This window comes from Vanellus vanellus, assembly GCF_965231255.1.
Source record: "Vanellus vanellus genome assembly, chromosome: 17".
Classification (NCBI taxonomy): domain Eukaryota; kingdom Metazoa; phylum Chordata; class Aves; order Charadriiformes; family Charadriidae; genus Vanellus; species Vanellus vanellus.
Window position 1 is genome coordinate 1,065,102 of NC_138922.1, and position 22,007 is coordinate 1,087,108.

Below are 22,007 nucleotides of genomic sequence, written 5' to 3' on the forward strand. Positions count from 1 at the left end.
GTCAGTTGCAACTTCCCAGTGGAAGTTGGAGGTGGAAGTTGGAGGCACCTATTTGGAGGTAAAGCCTCTGGCCTTGCCTTCTACAAGCTTAGACCAAGCAGACAGTGTCAGTCCTAAGGACTTCCATTCACCCCAAGGAATGCCACTGGCAAGCTCTCCCCTGAAAACACTGTAAGCAAATCAAGATGGAAAGCCTTCAGGAGCTACCTGCCTCAGGCTTGGGCACAATCACTTTCTGCACAGCCTGTGTCCCTTCAGCCCACACCACCAGCCCCACTCCCACCCTTGTAGCCCTGCTGAGCTCAGGGCTCCATGGAGGACCCACCTCCGGTTTAGAATACTAGTGCTTGTACAGTAGAGAGAGGGAGAAGGCTGTGGACTGTCACAAGCTTCCAACATCAATGCCTACCCTGGCCTCTGCTCCTGAGGCTGCTTCTTGCTTCCTCTTAGAGCCAGCTGCACCTCATTCCTCAGTTGCTGCTAATGTGTTTCTCATTCACTCCACGTTGGTCTGCATCAAGAGCCCCCACAGCCTGGAGTCAGCTGGGGCGACTGGCGGTGAATGCATCAGACAGGCAGTGCTGCAACAGTGGGTGCAATTCTCTATGTTGATATTGCTGCAAGGTTTTCCAAAAGAACTTCATAGCCCTCAGCTACCACTAACCTGTGTTTGATTCCCTGTATAGACAGCCCTGCAGTCTTTGAGGTTTCTGAGAAAATCCTCCAAGGCTGTGTGGTGTCCCTGAAAAGAAGGGACAGAGGTTACTTGGAAGCCGAGAGCTGTCAGTTCTATGAAAACATCCGCTTAGGTAGGCATCTGTGGGCTTGTCCTTAACATACCTTGGCACTGTCCACGTGTCTTTCACCCAAACTAGAGGCAAGGCGTAACGCGTCGGGATAATCCAGCTGAGACGGCTGATAGAGCACATGAGACTTTGCAGTTGTGCGTGCCCACTGTGCCTCTGCTGTTCAGATCAGGGACTGAAGGAAGGAAAAAGGGGTTGACAACTTACCCCTTCCCTTCTTCCCAGAAATGTATTGCCTGCTTAGCCTGTAGGTAGGCCAAAAGCGAGCTACAGGTAGGTGCGGAAGGAATGGAGGGGTATGCCCATCAGTTCTCTTCTTTTCTCTTGCCTGAGGCAATGCCACGTGCAGCCTCTTGTGCGAGAGGTGACGAGGAGGCTGACCTTTGAGGAGATGTGTGGAGGAGGTGTGTTGGTGTCACGCAGTGTGCGAGAAACGGGCCCTAAGGGGCAGTCCCTCCAGCACGTGGCCCCAGGCAGGGCTCAGCATTTTGCCCACTGCAGAGAAACTAGGAGCAGGTGGTGGCAGCAGCTGAGGCAATCTGGGGTTAGAGAGATGGCACAATTTAGGGGCACTATTGATGTGTCATAACAGTGCTCTGTGTACCAAAAATCGTCTCTGCTAAGGAACTGTTGGTCCTTCATGGTGCAGTGAACCGCGACTTCTCTTAACTTACTCAGAGACTGATGTTTAGGGTTCGTGACTGCCGGGATCACAGACAAAAGCAGGGAAGGAAAAAGGAAAGCGATCACCCTCTCTTGCCTCTCACATGGGAAGTAAGCTGTGCTGAAAGGACAATGGGAGAAGCATGAAGAGTCTGTGAGGGCAGGAGCAGGGCAAGGAGCTGCTGGAGATGGAAGAGAGCACAGACTACTACTATCAGTAGTCTCCACAGCAATGGCCAGCCTCAATCCAGTGTTTGCATTGGCTTCTCCCTTCCCCCAGTAGGAAAAGCAAGAAAACTTGTGTAGCAATGCAATATCCCAAGCTTGATCAGGAAAATAAAACACCAAGAAAAAACAAAAACCCAAAGAAGGCACTGTTCATAGTGTGTATGCAGAGGAATCTACTATCTTTATTCTCTAGACATTGAAGTGGGTACAAAGACATTACAGACTAAAGCAACCAAGAGATTCACATTTTGTGCATCCCTTGGGTCACTTTGTTGCCTTATGATATCCTCACTCTTCCTCTCCTATCTTCTTGCTGTGAAACTCCCGGCTCTTCACTCGCAGCTTGTTGACCTGCGACTCTGCAATGTCAGCCCGCTCCTCGGCTTCCTCCAGCTCATGCTGGATCTTGCGGAACTTGGAGAGGTTGACATTGGACAGCTCCTCCTGTGCGGGGACAAGGAGTCGGTGGTGAGGAGCCCAGGGCAGGGGGTCCACTCCTCCTGCGCCTCAGCCTTGAGGGGCTATAGCTGTTCCCCACAGGAGAGCACAGACTTCCCATCTCCCACCTCCCACTGATGATCCAGAAGCCTCACACAGATCTCCTTATTCTTCCTTGTTTAAAGTATCCCCTCTAGACCAACTAAAACAGCTTTTGTATTGTTATTGCAGTTCATCCCTCTGGTATGTGCAAAGTGGTATGCACAGCACAGCAGTCTCTGTTTTTAGATGTCAAGATAAAGCTGTTCAGGCTGCAGTTTGTTATTGTTTACACTCAAAGTTTAGAGCTAAGAAAGAGCAACAGCACCTATAATATGTATACTCCCCAAAGGTAACATTATATGGTATCCTCAGAGAGGTACCTGCTCCCGCCTCCCACTCCCCACAAGGTGAGTATAGCTTCTCCTTCTCTCTCCATGTCTGCTGTGACAGCACTGTCAGGTAACTGCCTGTCTCCTTCTCCCATAGCCATAAAACAACCCCACAGTCCACCCTGCTCTTCCAGTCACTCTCTGCAGTCACATATCTTATCACTTTGCTTCTTGCTTTGCAGAAGAAATTGAACCTTATTTCCTGTTCAGCAGATAAGCTAAGCATCTCTTCCTCCTGTTCTGGTTCACTGTCCTAAATCTGCACTCCGTGACGTAAGATGAAAAACTTAGAGGAGATGAGTCAGAACACATCCATGTCCCTCTCACAAATCATTCACTCATCACAAGACAGCAAAACCTGCCTATACTGGCCTATGCAGGAAGGAACCTGACTAAGAAATTTATCAGCTGAGAGGCTGGTTCTGAGTCATATCTATCAGTTTTTCTCCCTGTAAAAGAAGATTGCAGGATATCCCTTAGTTTATCCCTGCCAGGAGAATGGCCAAAAGAAAGCAATGTCAATTATACTCGCAGAATTATGTTCCTAGAGTTGTTAAATTTCTTATGAGTAACCACTCCATACAAGCTTTACAAAGAGGAGTTCTCGTAGTCACACATAGGCCGTTCCCAGGTGACTGACCTTTCTTTCTCTGCACTTGAAGTCTATCATTGTTCACAAGTTTCTATGGTTTCAAAAAACCTCATCTTCATTTCCCATATGTTTTCTGTTCCTCCTCATAAAGTGATACATCAGGCAATACTTACAGCCTCCTCAGCTTGTCTCTTGTAGGATTTCACCTTCATTTGCAGCTTGTCCACCAGATCCTGGAGCCTCAGAATATTCTTCCGGTCTTCCTCAGACTAAAGCAATTGGCAAACAGGAAAGAGAGTGAACTGCTTTCCCCACTATGTCAGTTAGCAATTCCACTTGGCAATCAAGTACAAAAACTTCCTGCAAGAAGAGGTGTCAGCCCAGGGAGGCCTCCTGCCTTACCTGGTAGGTCAGCTCCTTCACCCTCCTCTCGTACTTGCGCACACCCTTCACCGCTTCAGCACTGCGCTTCTGCTCAGCATCAACCTCCCCTTCCAGCTCCCGCACCTGCAACGAGAAGCCCATCTTTGGAGCTTCCCTGCTGGCTGTTTATGTGACATGTCCATTCATGCACAAATACCAGCCCTACGCACTCTGGCCTCCAGCTTCTGGATTTGCTTCTTGCCTCCCTTCAGGGCCAACTGCTCAGCCTCATCCAGACGAAGCTGCAGGTCCTTCACTGTCTGGTCCAGGTTCTTCTTCATCCTCTCCAGGTGGGCGCTGGTGTCCTGCTCCTTCTTCAGCTCTTCTGCCATCATGGCTGCCTGATGAGAGCAAAGACTCAAAGCCATTTTAGGGCTGCAGACACATTTTGGGAGAATACATCCACAATCAGCAATGAAGGCAGTCCCCGACTCACATCTGTGATGGCCTTCTTGGCCTTCTCTTCAGCATTGCGGGCTTCCTGGATCGTATCCTCCATTTCACCCTGAATTTGGGCAATGTCTGTTTCCAGCTTCTTCTTGGTGTTGATCAAGCTGGTGTTCTATACAAAAAGAGATTCGAAGACCTGTAGTCTGAGGCCTGCAATACCAAACCTACAGGCTCAGACAAGTGTTTATTCTTCAAGTTTAAAATTCAAAACCTGGAATCCTTTTTAAAATCCTACAGGCTCAGACAAGTGTTTATTCTTCAAGTTTAAAATTCAAAACCTGGAATCCTTTTTAAAATGGTTGTTTACAAAACGTGAGTGGTGGGCTCAGGTGATGGGCGCTGTGTGTACCTTCCCTTGTGGAGAGCAGTAGCGAGGCCATTCTAGACCACTGTCCTGCCCTATCCTCGGGTATAGAGCAGCCCTCTGTGCTTGTTAAGGGTCAACACAAATGCTTTTGGTACCACACCCTTACCTGGGTATGGAGGAGCTGCACACGTTCGGTGGCATCCAGAAGCTCCTGCTCAGCCACTTTCCTTGAGCGCTCCGTCTGCTCCAGGGCTGCCCGTAACTCCTCAATTTCAGCCTGCAGCAGGTTTGCTCTGCGTTCCACCATGGCTACCTGCTCCTTCAGGTCCTCCTGTGTCCTGAGAGCATCGTCCAAGTGTATCTGGGTATCCTGTAAAAGAGGCAAGAGACATTGCAAGGTGGCAGTGTGCCCTTGGGTGCCAAAAAAGCCAGGGATGTCATTTCTCTTTCTGTAGTTTTGCTAAACAGACCTTGAGCACTCCCTGTGTGTTTCTCAGGTTCTTTTGTGCCTCTGCAGCCACGCGGTTGGCATGGCTCAGCTGGATCTCCATTTCATTCAGGTCTCCCTCCATCTTCTTCTTCAGCCGCAGGGCTTCATTCCTGCTCCTGATCTCAGCATCCAGGGTGCTCTGCATGGACTCCACAATTCTGAGGTGGTTTCTCTTCATCTGGTCGATTTCCTCGTCTTTCTCTGCTATCTTCCTGTCAATCTCAGATTTCACCTGGTTGAGCTCAAGCTGGAGGCGCAGGATCTTCCCCTCTTCGTGTTCTAGGGAGGCCTGGACAATGGGACACAAACATTTATAACAGAAGTAATGTTACTGCTTGCTTTCTATTCTATTACAGAATATTTCAGGGAATCTCAGCTGGCTGCACTCCCCAGCCAGAGCAGGGCAGGACCAAGCAGTTTTTAGCCATATTTCCCCATTGCTCATAGTTTTAGTGCACACACCAGTGATTATGGACATGTACCTCAGCTTCCTCCAGAGCAGCCTGGATTTCAGATTTCTCCTGCTCAATCTGCTTCTTGACTTTCTCCAGCTCATGAATTGCCTTTCCTCCCTCGGCAATCTGCTCCGTGAGGTCGGAAATCTCCTCTGTGGGAACAAACACCAATGGCATGGTCAGGCACAGAGCTGCATGGGAAGGGCCCTGCGGTGGTGACAAGCACCTTTGCTGACCTGCAGGCACAGACCCATGTGGAGCAGTGGGTAGTGGTGGGTGGGGAGAAAGCCCTGCCAGGAGCAGAGGGCCAGGGACTTACGCTGCAAGTTCTTGTTCTCACGCTTGAGCGTTTCCAGGTGGTCCAAGGACTCCTCATAGGCATTCTTCATCTTAAACAGCTCCGTGCTGAGAGAGCGAGACTCCTTCTGGGAGGCCTCCAGCTCAGCCTGCGTTTCCTCATACTTCTGCTTCCACTCTGCCAGGATCTGAAGAGAAACGGGGCGTGAGTATGGATATGGCAACCAGGAGGGGACGCTCTGCCCTGGAGCCCCTGGCCTGGAGCCCAAAAGACCTTGTCAAAGTTCTTCTGCTTCTTATCCAGAGCTGCGCAGGCAGCATTTGATCGCTCCACGTCAATCATCAGGTCCTCCACTTCATTCTGCAGCCTCTGCTTTGTCTTTTCCAGGGAGGCACATTTGGCATTCACAGCTTCCACGTGTTCCTCTGCATCCTGCAGGCGCTGCGCCAACTTCTTCCTGGGGGGTGGTAAGCATAGCTCACAGTTAGCACAGAGGAACCAGTGTGATTTGATTTCTACAAGAGCGTACCTAATCTTTTTGCCGTCTGCAGTCACACAGTGTAGGTCTTCATTGATGCTGTTCTTAGCCTTTGCCTTTACTAAACCACTAAATCTTCTATAGGATAAAGATTCCCACTTTTTGTTACTCTTGTCCAAAACACATGCATGACTTTTTCCTCAGAATATCTTCCCATATTGCCTGTCAATTTTCAGTCCCCCCTGGGTTCTTCACATCATGTCACCACATACTTGGCCTCCTCCAGCTCCTCTGTGCGCTGAATAGCGTCTGTCTCGTATTTGGTTCTCCACTGGGCCACTTCACTGTTGGCCTTGGACAGGGCACGCTGCAGCTCCCCCTTGGCTTCCTGCTCCTCCTCATACTGCTCCCGGAGCAAGTCACAGTCGTGGCGAGCGGACTGCAAGCTATGGGCCAGGGCATTCTTGGCCTGGGGAGATAATGTGATTGGGACAATGAATTTCCTGTGAGACATTAGAATGTTAATGTAGGTGAAGTTATTGAAAAGTCTTTGAATCTGACATTTAAAGTCAGCCCATGGAAAAAAAAAGGTACATTTTTCCCATATTCCAACAAGCTTTTTATGCCTGCCTTCATCAGAATCTAGAATGTTACCTCAGAAGAGATGATGGGTAAACTCTAAATTATAACTATAAAGCTGCGAATTGTTCAATCCTTTTAAATATGTTCTAAAGTTTCAGCTTCCATTACAGAAAAGTTGAATAGGAAACACATTTTTTTAGATATATCTCTTCTTTTTAATATGTCATTGTTTATCCATATAAATACGTAAAGTTGTCCTTCCTTTCTCAGTATCCAGGTTGGAGGCAATGCCCTCCTCAGCATTTCTTCCCACACTAAGTAAGGAGATGGCAAAATTGTCCAACTAGTTTGAGAACACCCAAATTGAAATGACATGGCTAACATATTCTGATTTTATGTGAGAGTAGGAAAAATCGTGGAAGAAAATGGAAATTGTATCCCAAGTCAACCCCTCTACAGGAAATACCTTTACCTTTATTTCTTCCTCTAAATGTCTCTTTAGTTCCTCTATCTGTTGAGTAAATGCCTGTTTGCCTCTGGATAGCTGAGATATCAAAGCATCTTTTTCTTCCACCTGGCGTGAATATTCACCTGAGAAATTTTACAGATATACTGCAATTTAAAAAGCAATATTAAACCAATGTGTCTTTAAAGCGCTGTATACCAGCTTACAAAGTATAGAACAATTTGAGTAAAATATCACTCTTTTCCTTGTCATCATCAGTTGCATGTTCTCCCATTCCAGAGGAGTGTGGTGGTTACCTGATTCTGTCTGCAGACGCGCTCTTTGAGTATTGAGGTCATTGATCATGCGCTGATGTTCCTCATCTTTTGTCTTAATCTCACTTAGCTGGTCTTCCAGTGTTCGACACATTTTCTCCAGGTTTGCCTATGTGTCAAATACAGGTAAGGAAAGAGGATTATCACTAAATTTTAGCATGTTATTCTCGTGATGAAAAACAATGCAACTGTATGTGATAGCAGAATGTAATCAGGAGGTTCAAAAATCATGTGTCAGGTCGCGTATCACAGGGCAGTAATCAGGCAGAAAATCTGTACCTTAGCTTTGGAGACAGACTCCATGTTACTGGCCAAGTCGTCAATCTCCATCTTCAGCTCACTCTTCTCCTTCTCCAGCTTCTGCTTCACTCGTTGCAGGTTGTCGATCTGCTCCCCAAGCTCAGCCGTGCTGTCCGCGTGCTTCTTCCGCAGGGTGGCAGCTGTGGCTTCGTGCTGCAGCGTGGCCTCTTCGAGGTCACGACGCATCTTCTGAAATTCTGCCTCACGCTTCTTGTTCATCTCAATCTGAGCTGCAGTTGCCCCTCCTGCTTCTTCCAGGCGCTCGCTGATCTCCTCGAGCTCCCTCGAGAGGTCAGCCCGATGCTTCTCGGCTTTGGCCCGAGAGGTTCGCTCTGCCTCAATTTCCTCCTCCAGTTCCTCAATACGCGCCTGGGGAACATCAGGGACCCTTCACACCCATGTCCTCCTCCTTCCTGACCTGGGGCTGGGTGAGAGAGGGGAAGGGGCAGAGACTTGCCTGCAGCTCCTTGATCTTCTTCTGTAATTGCATGCCCAGGGCTTGCTCATCCTCTATTTTGCTCTGGATCTGGCTGATTTCAAAGTCTTTCCTTTGGGCAAAGCAAACCGTGGTAGAGCTCACAGAGAAAAGACAAGTGCACCAGCCCAGCACTCAGGTGCCCCACAGCCACACTTACTTCTTCAGTTTCTCATCCAGCTGCTGCTTGTCATTTTCCAAATCCATTATGCTGTCATGGGCCAGCTTCAGGTCTCCTTCGAGTTTCCTCTTAGCTCTCTCCAGGTCCATGCGCAGTTTCTTCTCCTGCTCCAGGGACCCTTCCAGCTAAACACAACAAGACCATCAGTGCTCCACCAGTCAGGTCTAACTCCATACCTGTCCTCTTCTTGCTCTATGCCTGTGGTCTTACATCATCCACTTGCTGCTCCAGCTTGGTCTTAGCTTTGGTCAGCGTATTGACTTTGTCCTCTTCTGCCTGCAGGTCATCCAGTGTCTGCTGATGGGCCTCTTGGAGGGCTTTCTTCTCTTTAGTCAGCTTGGCGATGGTCTCGTCCAGGGCTGCCATCTCCTCTGTGAGGTTTTTCACCTTTGAGAAGAAGGGAGAAAGTGCAGATAAAGAAAAAAAAATGTTTAAAACTTTATACTGTATAACAAAACAGAAGTCTTTTCTGTAAGAGTGATGTCTTCTGCCTCATACCTTGTTTTCAGTGGCATGTTTTTCTTTCTCAACCTTGGCCAGTGTTAACTCAAGGTCATCAATATCTTTCTTCAGCTCTGAACATTCGTCCTCCAGTTTCCTCTTCTTAGCTGTCAGCTCAGCATTAATTTCTTCCTCATCCTCAGCCCTTTCAGTCACTTCTTTAACTTTGGCTTCCAGCTGGATTTTGGTTTTGATGAGCTGGTCACACCTTTCCTCAGCATCAGCCAAGCTGTCTGCTTCCTGGTGGGGAGACACAGAATTTCTTTGTTGGTTTTCTGAATTTTTTTGTGTAAACCTGTGTTAAAATGTGGCCTGAAGTTGGCCTCTCCTCAGGAACTTTAATCTTGTTTTTTTTCTTATTTTTTTACTTCAGATGCATTATACAGCTTCTCAGTTGGAAACAATATTGAGTCCTAAACTTTTTTCTATCTGTTAAAATATCTCACAGATATGGTAGATGTGAGAATATTTCATTCACCTAGAGGATAAAGGGCTTGGAGACATTTCTCTTCACAATCACAGTGTTCAATCTTTCTTTTTTGTAACTGAATCCTTCTGAACCCATTATTATGTTGTGAGTAAAGGTTCTGGTAGTCTCATCAATAATTTGATAGAGAAAAGATTACTGTCTCTCTAAATATATTAAGACTGCTGCTTGTGCAAGTGGGGTCTTACCCTTGTAAGTCAGAGAACTGTGTGTCAACCTTCGATGCTGTGTCTGGAGTGACATGTGCTGGTTTTAGCTGATCACCACATCATCTTATTCTTTGGTGGGCTTTTGGTATAATGAATTTGTTTTGTTCCAAATGAATTTGAAAGGCAAATATCTTATACGAAAGTCCAGTGGGTTATTTATTTTTCTCCGTATACTAGGGAAATAATAGGTAACATGGGATTCCCATTTTCTGTTCAAATGTTCAAATAATTGGGTAATTAATACAGTGTTCTATTCTTTGTTGGTAATTTAAGAAATTTAATGAGATTAAGAGGTCTGGCTATGAAGTTATCTTCACTAAAAGAATATTCCTTTCAACTAAAAGCTAACAGTCCATGACTTCTTCCAACTCCCCACATCTAAGCTAAGACAGTACCGGGTGTGCCACTCCGATAAGCTCCACCAAGAGCCAATCTCTCCATATTGTTATGTTATTTCACAGAATCATAGAATATTTTGGGTTGGAAGGGACCTTTAAAGGTCATCTAGTCCAAACCACTGCAATGAGCAGGGACATCTTCAACTACATCAGGTCCCATTTACTGTTTGATTCCTTAAAATTGTTGCAGCTACTTAAGTAGAACATCCCTCCCAAGGATGGATATCAAGGCATTGCTAATATTGAAATGATTGTTTTTCCGCTCTTTCTTTTTTTCTGATACAGTATATAGCTTGGGCCTCTACAATCAATTGGCAGAGAAAAGGGGAATAGAGGGGGAGATGCTGTCCAAATGTTCTCTCACTGTGTTTATAGTTAATAAAGCTTCTGTCTGATCTGTTCTACATTGTGCCCTCCAGACAGGGGACCCCAACACAAGTACTTTATGGAAAGATGACTTTTAGTGGAAAGGAATGTTCTTTTAATAAAGATAACTTCTTAGCCAGAACTCTCAGTCTTAAATATTAATAATTTTACCACCACAGGATGTTGTTTGTAGTGGAAATACCATAGAAATTCCAGATTAGATATGCAAAAAACCACAATGTTCGAAAAAACCTAAAAATTTCTGCTTCATTATAAATTTCATTTATGACCTTGATTCATAAATAAAGCTTAAAGACCTCTTTTATGTAATTAACAAGTAAGGGAAGAAGAACCCTGCCCCTGGATAGTGTGATGCTTTCTCTGAAACAGGAACTCTGTGTCTATATATTCTTAGACTAAAGAGAAATTTGAAGCTCTATTTCCCAGTTACTGAGTGAATGATTAACTGCGGGTTATGAAGCAGAGGGTGGATGACTTTTCCTGCACCTGAATTCACAAATACCACTTTCAACTCTAGTTTGCATTTACGGTCCAAAATGGATTCATTGTTCTACATCCTGGTGAGATGCAGATACCCCAGGCAGACTCAGGGAGAGTTGGGGGTTCAGCCAAAACTCTGCTATGAGTATTTCCTGTTGATAAGCAATATCTGACTCCTTCCTCTGAAAGCTCCCTTCTTCTTTGCATTGGCTGTCAGAGTGCTCATCCCGCCACTGCCAGACACTTCTTTCCTCAACTTCATGTGTGTATGAGGGATGATTCACCAAATATCTGACTTTTGGTCTTCTATAATCTGACCTTCTGCCTCATAAAGAACAGTCTGAATGTTTAGGCTCCTTTTCTGAGTGATAAATTAAAGGTGATAAACTCACAGCCTGAACTTGGAGCTGCAGGTCATTTTTTTCCTGCAGCAGGGCCACCATTTTCTCCTCCAGCTCCTTCCTCTTGGCCTCAGACTTTGCAAGCTCTTCCTTGGTTTTCTCAAACTCTTGTTTCATGTTGGCCATCTCCTTCTCAGATTCTGCACTCTTCAGCAAGGGCTTGATCTTGAAGAACAGCTTCATCCAGGGCCAATGCTTGACATTCATGAATGCACGAACATTGTACTGGATGCAGAAGATGGACTCCCTGAAGCATAATTAAAGTGTACATTGAATTTTTTCAGTATGACAAGTGCCAACACTTTTCCCTTATGACGAGTGCCAACACTTTTCCCTAAGTACAGTGTCTTTAATTGAAGATTAAGAATGTCTACCTCCTCTCCACCATTCTCTGGTACTCCACTCTCATCAGGAAGCCCCTGCACCTGGCCTGTGTGCGGGTGATGATCTGTGCCAGCTTCTCATCCCTCATCTCTTCCAGGAGTCCCAGCAGCCCAGCTTTGAAGAAGACCTTGAGAAAGGGAATGTTGCAGCACATCACTGTCAGGTAGAGCAAAGCACAGGCACAGTGTGAGTGAGGCAATGAGGATTTGTACCTTGGTGTGGCCAAATTTGTACTGGGTGTGGTCCACATCGATTGAGCCAAGAAGCTTCTCAGAAGCCTTCTTGCTATCAATGAACTGTCCCTCTGGGATGGCACTGGCATTAAGCACCTTGTATCTGTGAGGAGAGAAAGAGGAAGATAAGGCTGTTTTTTCCCAGCCAACACACACTAGCTACTGAACCCCACCAGCTCACCTATAGCAATTTTTACAACAAAAGTCCAGCCTGAATGAACCTATATGAATGAACCAACATTGCTTTTAATGGTGCTGAGAAGTGCAGTGCTCTTACCTCTGTTTGAAGTCAGCATAGAGGACTCTGCTGGGGAAACCCTTCCTGCAAATTCTGATGCCTTCCAGCACGCCGTTGCACCGCAGCTGGTGAAGTACCAGTTCATGCTCCATGGCACCTAGCAATTCAGAGCATAAATGAATCCCACAGTTTCCAGTGCAGAGGGGAATGGCTGTATGAGAGGAACTTCTCTTTCTGCTTGAGTGTCTTACCAGGTGTTTTTGTTTCATTTGGGATGATGCAACGGACAAAATGGGGGTGAGTGCTCCTTAGATTGGTCATCAGCTTGTTTAAGTTCTCCTAGAGGGACCAGTTAGTAATGTGAGTTTCCTGTGTCCAGTGTTTGACGCATCAAGCCCATGGTAATGACTTTATGACTTCTAAAAATTAGCTGCATTTCATAACACTTAGGTAAAGCCACAGTATCCAAATATTTCTTCTATTTGAAGATATCGAACACCATTTTTAAAGACTGAAATACTACTATGTTGCTATTGGTCCAGTGGAAACTAATATACAATTTCACACTTTCACACAAAGTAGTTAACTTTTAGATTTTTTATGTTCTGTCTTCTAAAGTCAATCTACTTTAAAAAAAAGGGGTTGGTTGTTTTTTTTTTTCAAATAAAGTAAATACCTTCTGGGGGAAAGTTTATAAAGACACTCTCAATTCCCCAACATATCAACCTCACAGAAAAGCAGGAATGCTAAAACTATAGCTCTAGTCTGACTGAAACACATAAAAATATAAAGATCTGAATAACATCCTCTCCAAATAAAATAAAAAAAAATATATTTTAATGATCTTTGGAGACTGAATGCTTATTTTTGAACATGACATATTAGCAAATTGAAATTTATCCTGGAAAACCTAATATTGAATTTCCAAATAATTTTATCACTGTTACAGCAATGCAAGATAGCCCTTTGAAATTTAATATTAGCTACCCCTTTTTCTTCATATTATAAAGAGAAAACAGATGCAGTACTGTACCCGGAAAAGAGCTGAGACAGTCTGGAAAGAAGAACCCTTCTTCTTGCCACCTTTTTTGCCACCACCAGCAGCGTCTGCAAATGGAAGAAAAGAAAAAAATTACAAAAATATGGATGTTGAAAATTGGAGAGTACAGAACACAAACTTTAAATGTTAAGTGTTGAGTGGTTTAATTCTGTGTCAAAATCGTCTAACACTGAAAATACAATTTTCACAGAGCTGACCTGCATCTGCTCCACCATAGTTGGCAAAGAGTAAGGCCAGTGTCTTCACAGATGATTTCTGATACAACCCAATGACGGTTTCATTCAGGGGGTCCTTGTTCTTCTCCAGCCAGCCAGTGATGTTGTAGTCCACTGTGCCAGCATAGTGCACCAGGGAGAAGTGGGCCTCAGCCTTGCCTTTGGCAGGCTTGGGCTTCTGGAAGTTGCTGGACTTGCCCAGATGCTGGTCGTAGAGCTTGTTCTTGAAAGAGGTGTCAGTTGCCTTGGGGAACATGCACTCCTCTTCCAGGATGGAGAAGATGCCCATGGGCTGGAAGACATTACAACAGACAAGAGGGAGAAAGAGATTAGAAAGGAGACATCCCTTGGTTGGAAAGTTGCTGGAGTCAGAAGAGAAAGCTGGACCTGTGCATTTCATGACAATAAGTCAGAGAAAATTATCTAAGGCTCAACTTTTTTCAATGTTGTTCTTTCATTTGAACTTGTGTAAATGCCTTTGCTGGTGAAAAAAATGTCAGTACAACATTGCAAAATGCTATCCTCTCCATAAAACTTCTTTACTTGATAGGTACTTACAGTCATTTATATAACTTCATTTTGTAATCTGGAAACTAATACTCTCACCAAAAGTCCCGATATCTGAGTATGATATCCAAAAAAACTTCCATTCTGTTGCCACTTTCACAGGTTATATATTTGAAAAAGCTGGAATATTCTCAAATGCTTCTTATGTCTCTTGGCAAGAATGGAAGATCCAACATATAATACACTTAAACAGGAAGGATACCTTCTCAATGAGCTCAATGCAGGCAGCCAGGTCCATCCCAAAGTCAATGAATGTCCATTCAATGCCTTCCTTCTTGTACTCCTCCTGCTCCAGCACGAACATGTGGTGGTTGAAGAACTGTTGCAGTTTCTCATTGGTGAAATTGATGCACAGCTGCTCAAAGCTGTTGAACTGCCAGACATAAAAAGATACGCAACATTTTCAAGGTTCAGCAATAATAACAAGGTGTTTTCTTGTGCAATCCTAATTCATCATGGGTAATATTTTAAATACAAGACTGCTTCCTGTGTAGTTTTCCTATGCTCTCTCTCTAGGATAGGCTTTGCATGTAGAAAGCAGAAACGGTTTCAAATTCAGTGTAATTCAGAGATTAGTTTTTATTATTATTACTTTTTTGCAGGATTAAAAAAAATTATTCCAAAAGCCCTGGAAATAAGTGTAGGAAGATACGAGCTTCTATTAAAAATGTGTCTCAAAATTCCCATTACTCTCAATTGTATTTCTATGAAAATGCTAGGAAAACTGTGTTCCTTACATCAAAGATCTCGAAGCCAGCAATGTCCAGGACACCAATGAAGTACTGTCTGGGTTGCTTGGTATCCAGCTGTTGGTTGATACGAACAACCATCCACAGGAACATCTTCTCATAGACAGCCTTTGCCAGAGCACCCACTGAATTGTTCACCTAAAGCAAGGAGAAAGGTTTAGAGATTACTATAGACAGCAGAGGACAATCAATGGGAACCATCAAAGCATGTTCCAGGTTACCACATTTTTCCTACCTGCTGCACAGTTTGACCCTTGGTCACATATTCATTCCCCACCTTGACTCGAGGGTAACACAGTGCCTTGAGTAGGTCAGCTGAGTTCAGACCCATCAGGTAGGCAGCCTTGTCAGCAACTAAACAGCAGAAAAAGGTGAGAGAGAAATAAATATTGCACAATTCCTAAAATTTCATCCTTGAGGGGCTGTCTCAAAAGTAACAGCAGTGTTTACTGTTACACAAAAATATCTGAATCAAATCTACAAAGCTAATTTCTTTGTTTTCTTCAGGATTCAGTCTACAACACTTTCTGAGCTTTGGTTTCTACAAATGTTCTTCAAGAGAACTCATTGCTTTCATCCTTCTCAGGCGTGACTATGAGACTTCACACTTTCTTTCTAGTCACATAGCAAGAGGATTCATCACTCGGACAGCTGGAGGCATGGATTGTTCTTCCTGCTTGACAGAGACTAATCAAATACACATCTCACATCAGAGTTCCTCCGAATAGGTGAATGTAAATAGTAGCACGGTCTCCCGCCCTGTTACAGCTGAACCACTTCACTGGTCCACAATACAGTAGAGACTGCAAGGTGTAATCCAACAAAAACATGACTAATGGCGTTACAGGAATTAACATCCATGCCTCCTGGCTTCCTGGCAGTGTACACCAGATCACTTATTAAGTAGTCACAGAAAAATGTTACAGGTTTCATTACATGAGATGCATGTCCCAACTGTCATCTAGCCTTAAAAAAATATTTTTTTTGTTTACACTTTTGCACATTTAAAGCCTGAAATAAAGTCCTTCTTTTGGTGACAAAGACAATATCTTTTGGAAAGTTTGCTGAATTCGCTGATACCTTCTGTGCCATCGGGCTCTGCCTGCTCCTCTCGTTGTTTCTGCTTGAACTTCAGGTTCCCGTAGTGCATGACAGCCCCTGTCAGCTTGTAGATGGCTGTTTTTTCATCAGCAGTGAAGCCCAGGATGTCAATGGCACTCTGGCAACAGAAACAGTAAAGTAAACGTATATGTATCAGGGCTCCTATCTACCAGATGACCTGTTTTACTTACGTCTGTAAGTTACTTACATCTGTAGCCATCAGTTCCTCTTGGTCATCAATGCTTGGAACAGTGATTTCACCTTGACTCACGAAGTGGAAATCATAAGGGTTGGTGGTAATGAGGAGCATGTCTGAAAGCAATAAAATAGAAAGAAACAAGCTTACTTTAGCTTTCCAGATTACACAATGAGCTATTGCTCAGTGATCTCCCTAAAAAAAAAAATCAGTGATCTTCCTACCAATTAGTTCCGGCTTCTTGTTAGAGGTGATCTGATAAAATATGTGGTAGCTTCTTTCTGCCTTGAGCTGGAAAGTGACTCTGGACTTCTCCAGCAGATCTGTCACGGAAGGTAGGACAGAGTTAGCATAAGAACCAGGGAGAGGTAGAAGGAATGGGATCAGGCCAGGAGAGTCTCTTACAAGTTTCGATGTCTGCAGAAGCCAGTTTGCCTGTGGCCCCAAAGTGGATTCTGATGAATTTGCCCTGTTCAGGAGAAGAAGCAGCATTTCAGCCTGGATGCATTTCATTGCCATCTCCTTATCTGAGAATACCACGAGCCCATCACTACTGTTATAATAAGGCGGGATTTTGTCCAAAGCAACAACTTACAAAGCGTGAGGAGTTGTCGTTCCTCACAGTCTTGGCGTTTCCAAAGGCCTCCAGCAGTGGGTTGGCGCTGATGATTTGATCCTCAAGCGTTCCCTGCAGGATGATAATTATTGCTGGTTATCCTTTCCAAAAATCACATGAGGAATAGAGGAAAGCCTTGACTCAAGCCGGCGTCTCTTAAGTTACCTGCATTTTGCCTGACTGCTCTTCCTTCTTCTTCTCCCCGCTCGCTGCAATTGTTGCAAAGTACTGGATGACACGCTTTGTGTTCACAGTCTTCCCTGCACCGGATTCTCCGCTGTCAAACCAGAGAGAGAAGCAGAGAGTGTGTGGTCAGGCAGGAGGTCCCCTGGCACTGGGCAGCCCCACAGGGACCCGAGCAGGAGGTGTACATACGTGATCAGGATCGACTGGTTCTCGCGATCTGTGAAAAGACAGAGAGAAGAAAGCTTTTCCTAGTGCTCATGAATAACAAAGAACTCAAAAACTAGAAGAAAAATATGAGCTGAAGCTTCCAGAAGATACAGGGACAAAAGACAGTGAAAAGTTCTAGGAATTCTAGTTGCTACTTTTGATGTTCGCAGCAGTACTTCAGTTATTATCAACCGGATCAGTAAAGACATCCATTCAGAGTAGCTTTTGTAGTCTTATGCCTTTCAAGATATTGTCTTCTCATCAGGCTACTTATTTCTCTCTTATTAGGTAAGTACACGTAACAAAAATACTGAGGTAGCCTTTGACAGCATGAAGCTAAAATTTTCTTCAGTAATCTTATGAAAATTTGGAGGTGTCACGAACAACAGAAAAACCTGACTCACTATTTTTCAACTCTTTTCCTTTTAATCCTTATATAGAGGGAAATTATGTATTCGTGAGATCATACATAGACATGCTTAATTTTTCATTTTTCTATTCTGGATCAATTTCCCAGTTTGTAACAAAACAGGAAAAGAAGATCTAAAATCCTGCACATCTTTGATTTTAATGCGCACATAGGGAAGAGAAAATAAGAGGTGGATGGAAGAAGAGAACTTTTTTTAAGCCATTCAGTTTAAGTGCTAAAAGCTTTATTTTTTCCTTGACATTGTTTTCTGAGATTTACTTTTCACTATAAGGTGCAATTGATTTATGGATTCATAGATCTGTGTAGGAATTACATAGATCATTAAAGGCTGTATGTACTTTAGGTCACCCAGTCATCTTTTCCATCATGAATGGCATTTGCATAATAATCAAGACAAGCTTATGTACTTGTTCAATGCAGAAATACTCTTGTTAGCACTGACACTTGCAAATTTGAATTGTCTTTATACAGATTGTTTATGAGGTATGTACAATATTATTGTACTCTGTACTCTCCAGCTGAGACTGGAGAGTCTTTAGTGTTTCAGATACATAAATCTATTCATATATGTAAGATCCCGTTACAGTCAGTAAAGACTACACCAGAAAACAGCTGTCTTCTTTCCAGTGAATTTATTCCTTCTACATTATTTTCATTAGGTCCAGGTCTTTATTGATTCTAACAGGAACAAAGACACTCAGGTCACACAGACCATTACAGTTAAGTGCATTAATCTTCCATTGATTTCACACATTCAATATTTTAAGTGTTGCACCATATTTCCAGAGAATACCCTGCATTTCCCTCTGCAGTTAGCTCATTGCAAGGGCAATTCAAAGAAAATTAAGCACTCACCAGTCAGCATGAACTGATAGGCGTTGTCAGAGATGGAGAAGATGTGTGGAGGGGCCTCCTGGCGCTTCTTGCCTCGGTAGGCCAACACCACCTCCGGGTTGTACACCGGCAGCCACTTGTAGGGGTTGACAGTGACGCAGAAGAGACCCGAGTAGGTCTGCGAGGAAGGGAGACAGCACGTTGGCTTCCACTTAGCCTGGCACAGCAGTTCCTCCTCGCTACCCAACGGAAGACTGCTGCCGGTACTTACGTAGATCATCCAGGCTGCATAACGCTCTTTGAGGTTGTACAGCACAGCGGGTTCGTGGAGGTGGGTCATCATGGCCATGTCCTCGATTTTATCATACTTGGGAGGGTTCATGGAGAAGATTTGATCTTCCTTCACAGTTAGGGTCTGCCAAGGAAACAAAAGATCCATGTATGTCAGCTAAAAGCTCAGAGTGGGAACCAATGGTGTTCTTCAGCCTTGTTTTTCACTCACCTCTCCTGCTTCACTCTTGACAGTGACCTTCCCTGATTCCCTGCTCTGGATTGTCCCTTTCACAAAGGATTCTTTAGGATGCACCACAAATACGGACGTCTTGGCATCAAATGGCTTGTTCTGGGCCTCGATTCTTTCCTTTTCTGACTTTCGGAGGTAAGGAGCCGCCTCCCCAAAGACGGCCATCTCAGAGTCTGCAGAGGCCATGGCTGCACTTTATTGAAAGCACGTCAGCAGAGGTGTCTGGTGGGGAAAAAAAAGTTGTGGCTCACTGAGAATAATAATAAAATCTCTATCAGTGAGAAAACTCTTTGCTTTTTAGCTAATAAATTGCTAGGTAGTGTCCTAGAAGATCTCTTAGAAACAACCACTGAAATCCACTTTGATTTGAACTTAAAAGTACTGAAGTCGCACTCAAGAATGAGACTTAGTCTTCTAAAACACATAGGCTTTGTAACAGAAAAATAGAACATCTTCTGAATATTGACTACAATTTTGTAACTTGATGAATTATGAACAGATTTGAGGTCTTCACATAAGGGAACATACAGCCAGAGAAAATCACTCTATTCTGACCCTCAGTTATGACTGATTAATTTACAAAAGAGTACTTTCTTGTTAAATGTGTTACCTTGTATGCTAAAAATGAAAAATTAATTCTCTTCTTAGACCTTCCCTATTTTCAATGGTCTAGGTAAAGCAAAACTCTGCAGAAATATAAGACGGTTTAAGAAGAGAACTCATGCAGCTGTATAAAAGTCCTTAGACTGCAGTCTAGGAGAACATTACTCAGGGTGTTAGCTTTGGAGAAAGAATTGTATCCTGGAAACTGGCCAACCCTGTAAAATAGGAATGGCAGTTGTTTCTTATCGCTGCATGGAATTCCAGAGACAAATTATAAATTGAAGATACAGACATGCATTGAAATTATATTGAAAAGTTTGTTGACATGGGCACTCCCTTGTGGAAATGGTTGCCAGAGGCAGCAGAAATGGAATGAGATATTGCAAGGACACTGTCCTCTTTCTTCAAGCTCACAAAATGCATGCACTTACCTTGAAGCCTTCCGTGGAGACAGGCCAGACTTGTCCCTGGGAGATTTTATAGTGTCTCGTCTGCAGATGCTGCAGATGCTCCCCCTTTCTTCGGTCAAAACATTTCTGGCAAACCTTCTTTGGCAAAGCATTGTCTGGCAAACTAAGGGCATAATTGTCATTTGATTTGAATGATATAATTAGAACATTTTTATCTCTTACTGACTATGTGAATACATCTATAAATAATTTGTCAAGAGTGTTAAGAAGAGAATCTAGACTACTCAAGGCACTTAGAGAACTTGGATGCAGGGACTTATCTTTCCTATTGCTGACTTTCTCAGTGATTTGCAGGTTGACCCATAGTAGTTTCCTTGGTATGTTTATACCACAACTTTTCAGTCATACAACGGGGATGATAATGTCTAGGATGCTTTAGGTACACAGGCGTTGAGAGGAACAGGAAAAGTATGTGAAAAACCAACAATAATTGTTGTTGAGAACCACTTTTCAGTGATATGTTCTAAAAAGCAGAAAGTCAAAACGTATTACAACTGCGGTTTCTGTATAGGACACTCGCAATAGCTGAGAGGGTTTGAAATGCAGTGAGTTGGAAGTCTGAACCCAAGTAATGGGAGACTCTACTTTGAAATGGAGCTGTTGAATAGATTCCTGAGCTGACTTTTGAGGTATCAAATTAAAATATTGACATGTGCATGCATAGATAATATATGGTTTTGCATATATTTCATTTAAAAAGTGATTCCCCAAGAAACTCTTTCTTACTGTTCACTGTCTTACATTTTTTACTTGCATTTGACATATGCTTGATCCTATTATTGTCTGCATAAATAACCAGTTCCCTCTGTCAAATCTGAAGTTCCAGAGGCTCCCTTAGCCCCTCCCCCCTACAGCTCCCCAAAACAAGATGGTTTACCTTGCCATGCTTGTACACACAATCACACAGATCACTTCAGCATATAGTTCCTGATACTATGCATTCTGATAAATCCTCGATCTAGCACTGCTGTGACATCAAAATATGCATATTTACACATTCACAGTCCCAGAAAAAATCTAACACGGTAATGCCTGTATCAGGGCATTAGAGGTAGCAAGCAGTCTTGGGTAATGCTGATGGCATGGGAAAAGGAGATTTACTGGTAGTCCAAGAGACTAAGGGATCTAGTTTTAGGAGAGGGTGTAATCACTTAAATTTCTTCAGATCTTCCAGATCTAAACACATTCTCCTCCTGGTTATTTGCATTTCAATCATTAAAGTATCTCAGTGAATAACACAGGGAAGAGGTTAGAAAAACAATGTCTGGGGTCAAGTGTAATTTGCAGCATCAGACTATGGCCTGTTCTGTAGGATCCCCTGCCAAGAGTGCTCAGCACCCACATTTTGAGCCCCAGAATGGAATCCATACCGAGAGCTCACCCTGAGCTCACTACACATGTTTAGGGACAATTGAATATCTCAGAAGGCTAATCTTATGGATTAGGAAGAAGAGCTGCCCAGGATTAGTGTGGTAATTTTGAATTCTTGTCTAGTGCAATAGAGTAATGTGGAGAGCATTTAATATCTGATTTGATCACACAACCTTCACAAAATAATTCTTCATATAGGAATAGAAGCCTGTCAAATTCCCTGTATGTTCAGCTGCCACTCACAGATCCTTGGAGAAAGATGAGGCATTGAGTTATTGGGAACATATACTGACAATGGCCTTGTCTTCCTTTTTGGTTGAACAGTAGACTCATACCAAATAGATTGCCCTCAAGTATGGTGGAAATTGTGAAGCGGAATTCCTTCCAACTCTTGCCATGTTCAGCACTGAAGTCCTGTGTTAATATTTCTCCATGCTCATGCTGGTCAGGAATTCAGGTCCCTCAAGTTTCCTGCTTCGGGCCCTTCACCAAGATTTTCCTCATTTCTTAACAGTTGTCCTCTCAGGACAGTAACACCAACTGTAATTGAGAGGACTACCAGACTGCTAGAGCAATGAATGTAACACCAATAGGAGACCACAACTATTCCATAAGGATTGGGCAAATTTTATTTTGGGCTGTAATACCAAAACTGTATTTGTGGATGATGGTTCATGAAACCACTAGTTTGGGTGTGCAGGAAAAGCAGTGTTGACTTACCTGGTTTGAACACAGCTGTGGACATAGTTGAATATAAAGCCATTTAAGAATTGACCTATGGCAA

The 22,007-nt window shown here is 43.7% G+C and overlaps 1 long non-coding RNA gene and 1 pseudogene across 5 annotated transcripts in view; one reads left to right on the forward strand and one right to left on the reverse strand.

Annotated features, from left to right (window-relative positions):
• Positions 1–22,007, forward strand: part of LOC309678798 — an 85,780-nt gene that overhangs the window by 7,449 nt on the left and 56,324 nt on the right. The window lies entirely within an intron of this gene.
• Positions 1,498–19,165, reverse strand: LOC309678795 (myosin heavy chain, skeletal muscle, adult-like; annotated as a pseudogene). Its single transcript, XR_014270597.1, has 37 exons — positions 18,759–19,165; positions 18,528–18,671; positions 18,278–18,434; positions 16,975–17,002; positions 16,765–16,876; positions 16,579–16,671; positions 16,389–16,452; positions 16,208–16,306; positions 15,996–16,099; positions 15,767–15,905; positions 14,922–15,040; positions 14,675–14,824; positions 14,140–14,310; positions 13,344–13,662; positions 13,129–13,202; positions 12,135–12,434; positions 11,837–11,960; positions 11,615–11,751; positions 11,232–11,487; positions 8,876–9,118; positions 8,588–8,764; positions 8,357–8,502; positions 8,179–8,269; positions 7,701–8,090; positions 7,404–7,530; positions 7,114–7,232; positions 6,332–6,528; positions 5,855–6,038; positions 5,603–5,768; positions 5,311–5,435; positions 4,809–5,117; positions 4,505–4,708; positions 4,018–4,143; positions 3,752–3,922; positions 3,561–3,665; positions 3,332–3,427; positions 1,498–2,141 (listed from the first exon to the last, which is right to left on the reverse strand). The product of XR_014270597.1 is annotated as a myosin heavy chain, skeletal muscle, adult-like (transcript).